Source organism: Camelus ferus, unplaced genomic scaffold (genome assembly GCF_009834535.1).
Source record: "Camelus ferus isolate YT-003-E unplaced genomic scaffold, BCGSAC_Cfer_1.0 contig385, whole genome shotgun sequence".
Lineage (NCBI taxonomy): Eukaryota > Metazoa > Chordata > Mammalia > Artiodactyla > Camelidae > Camelus > Camelus ferus.
The window spans coordinates 728455-732506 of NW_022589126.1; the positions used below are offsets into that span (position 1 = coordinate 728455).

General features: G+C 38.3%; 1 non-coding gene across 1 annotated transcript; it reads left to right on the plus strand.

Annotated features, from left to right (window-relative positions):
* Positions 1–328: 328 nt before the first annotated feature.
* On the plus strand, positions 329–519 carry LOC116662592. The gene has a single exon (XR_004318577.1). It is a non-coding gene; the product is annotated as a U2 spliceosomal RNA (small nuclear RNA).
* Positions 520–4052: the final 3533 nt, after the last annotated feature.

Sequence of the window (4052 nt, forward strand, 5' to 3'; positions counted from 1 at the left end):
AGTCAGACTTGTTAAAATCCTCAACCTCGTGGTTATGGACCTGAACTTCCTATACTTGAATTAGCATTTCTCTGATAACTTAGTGAAGCTAGCTGTCTTCCCGTCATCAATTGCTCATCGTCTTTCCTCTTTGGTGCATTTTTTGTTTTACTCTGTGACAGTTTGACTATTTGAGAATATGTCTGTGCTGTGGGTTCTTGCTGCTGTGTGAACTTATGTATATAAACATGTATTCCGGCTTGTAATACTTTTTCTGGGTTTTTTTCCCCCAGCTTTACTGACATATAATTGACAAATAAAATTGTAAGACATTTTAAACGTACAAAGTATCGCTTTTCCTCCTTTTGGCTGAGATCAAGTGTAGAATCTGTTCTTGTCAGTTTAATATCTGACACGTCCTCTATCCAAGGACAATATATTAAATGGATTTTTGGAGCAGGGAGTTGGAATAAGACTTTGCTCCGTCCACTCCACACATCGACCTGTCATTGCAGTACGTCCAGAAACGGTGCAAAAAAGAAAAAATGAAGTGTGCAAAGGGATGACTGGGTGTAAGTACACTTTGTGGAAGGAGTGCCCCAGTGAGCCAGCCAAGACAGCCATCACCTCCCACATTTTCCTTGTAATTTTTTGGTGAGAACTTTTAAGTTCTGCTCTCTGCAAATTTCGGTTACACAATCGTGTTGTCAGGTGTAGTTGCCGTGCTGCACAGTCGATCATAAGAACTTACTCGTTTGTAACTGGAAGTCTGTATGCTTTCACCAGTCAGTGTCCCCCACCCCAGCCCCTGGCGACCACCATGAACGCGCTCTCTGTTTCTGTGGGTTCAGCTCGTTTAGATTCCACATATAAATGAGGTCGGACAGTACTTGTCTTTCTACGTCTGGCTTATTTCACTTAACGTAACGCCCACCCGTTTCATCCGTGTTGTCTCAAATGGCAAGACTTCCTTCTTTGTAAAGACAGGATAATATCCCACTGTATGAATGCACAGAAACACAGCTTTCCTGTTAAATAGGTTATGAAGTTCTTTTCTAAGTCGGCAAGCCTGTAGGTTAGTTTCTATTTATGGTACAATTTATTGTGTTATTTTAATGTGATGGAGTCATATTTTTTCAGTTTTTTTTAACTACTTTTGTGGTCTAATTTAAGAAATCTCATCCTTAATTGAAATTACAAAGAAATTCTTCTATATATTCTTCTAAGTATTTAAAAGTTTTTTCTTTTTCAAGTTCCGTCCTTTGTAACACATCTTGAACTTATTTTGGAGTATGGTGTCATTGATGGAACTTTATTGTTTCTGTTATGGAAAGCCAGTTGTCCCAATGTGATTTAATAAATGAATTCCTCTTTTTGCATGATTTATGATGCCTTTGCTATTATATGCCAAGGACTCATTCTTTCACGAGTTTATTTCTGTTCTGTTGATGTATCTGTCTGTCCCTACACCATCTCCATATTGTCTTAATCAACATCGGTTATGTAATTAACAAACTTAGCATGGGTTGTAAATAAGCCTTTATGTTTTTGCCAAGTCAAGTCAGTTTACTTAGTTCTTTTTCTAAACTTTCACTGGCTTTTCAAGGTTAATTCATTTGACATCGAAGTTTGGATTTTTAAAAAATCAAGGTTCCATCCACACATTTCACTGTTAAACCATTCTGAAGTGTACAATTCGGTGGCTTTTATTATATTCACACTGTTGTGCAACCATCCCTGCCGTCGAGTTCCAGGCTGTTTTCATCACCTCCAGAATAAACCCTGTGCCCATTCAGCAGTCACTCCCTGTCTCCTTCCCTCTCAGCCACTGGCAACCACCAATGTCCTTTCTGTGTCTGTGGATTTGCCTATTCTGGACATTTCAAGTGGAATGATTACAATGGAGTCACACAAGGCATGGTGCTTTGTGTTTGGGTTCTTTCATTTTTTTAATTAAAAAATTTTTTAAGTTTTTTTTTGGTAGGAAGAGGTAACTAGGTGTATTGATTTATTTATCTATCTATTTTTTTTAACACCTTTATTATAGTATGAGTCCATCCTGTACCGTGATTTATTTATTTTAATGGAGGCACTGGGGATGGAACCCAGGACCTCGTGCACGCTAAGCACGTGCTCTACCCCTGAGCTAGACCCTCATAGCTTTTTCAGGGTTTCCTTATGATGTAGCTTGTATCAGTGCTTCACTCTTTTTTATGAGAAAATAACACCCCATGTCTGTCTGCACCTCATTTTATTTATGCATTCGTCTGTCAATAGCCATTTGATTGTCCCCACTGTTTGCTTATGATGAATAACGTTGCTATGTGTATTTTGATTTGATCATACTCTTGGATGGACACCTAGAAACAGAATTGCTAGGTCATAGGCTAACTCTATGCTCCACTTTTTGAGGAGCCACCAAAGCATTGTCCTTAGTGGCTATGCCATTTTGAATTCCCACCAGCAGTGTATAAGGCTTCAGTTTCTCCAAACTCTTGCTAACATTTCTTGCTTTCCATGTTTTATGGCTATTCTGGTGAGGGTTGTGTGTTTTCCACTGTGATTTTGGTTCATATTTCCCTAATGACTGTTTATGATAAGCACTGTTTTTGTGCTCAGTGGACATTTGTACATCTTCTTTGGAAGGAATGTCTACTCAAGTCCTTTGCCCATTTTAATTTTTTTATTTTATTTTGTTTTATTTACATATCCACTTTTTTTTTAATGTGGTCACAATTCTTTTTTTTTTTTTTTTGAGTTATAGTCAGTTTACAATATTGTGTCAATTTACAGTGTAGGGCACAATTTTTCAGTTATACGTGAACATACATATATTCATTGTTGCATTCTTTTTCACCATGAGCTACCACAAGATCTTGTATACATTTCCCTGTGCTCTATAGTATAAACTTGTTTATCTATTCTATATACACCTGTCAGTATCTACAAATTTTGAACTCCCAGTCTGTCCCTTCCCACCCCCCTACCTCCTTGGCAACCACAAGTTTGTATTCTATGTCTGTGAGTCTGTTTCTGTTTTATATTTATGTTCATTTGTCTTTTTCTTCTTTTCTTTAGATTCTACAGTATGAGCGATCTCATATGGTATTTTTCTTTCTCTTTCTGGCTTACTTCACTTAGAATGACAGTCTCCAGGGACATCCATGTTGCTGCAAATGGCATTATGTTGTCATTTTTATGGCTGAATAGTATTCCATTGTGTAAACATACCTCTTCTTCTTTATCCAGTCATCTGTTGATGGACATTTAGGCTGTCTCCATGTCTTGGCTATTGTAAATAGTGCTGCTATGAACATTGGGGTGCAGGTGTCATGCTGAAGTAGGGTTCCTTCTGGACATATGCCCGGGAGCGGGATTTCTGGGTCACATGGTAAGTCTATTCCTAGTCTTTTGAGGAATCTCCATACTGTTTTCCACAGTGCTTGCACCAAACTGCATTTGCCCATTTTTAAATTGGGCTGATTGTCTGTTTACTGTCGAGTTGTCATATATATATTCTGGAGACTAGGCTGTAGCAGATATAACATCTGCAAATATTTCTGCCCATTCTGAGTTGTCAAAGTAAATTGCCTTTTCACTTTCTTGATAGTATCTTTTGATGTACAAAGTTTAAAATTTTTATTCCGTTCAACTGACTTTTTTTTGTTTCCTTGCTTGTGCTTTCGGTGCCATATTTAAGAAACTATTGCTTGCATAAGATTTATTTATTTATTTTAACACTTTGACTATGTTATTCTGCTGCCTTTTGCCTTCCTGTTTCGGGTGAGAGTCCAGCTGCTAATCTTGCTGGGGACCCCTGCGCGTGCTGAGTTCCTTTGTCTGGTTGTTGTCACTCTGATCAATCTTTCAATACCGTCCGTCTTCAAATCGCCCGGTTCTTCCTTCTGTCTTCTCTTTTCTGCTACTGATCTCCTCTAGTGAGGTTTTATTTTGGTTATTTTCACCCTAAATGCATTGCAGAGGGACCCTGTGTGTATGCTGGGGCATGTTTTCAGCAGTCAAACAGATTATAACTGTGATTTCACTTCCTGCTTCCACAGCCTCGAGGTTGG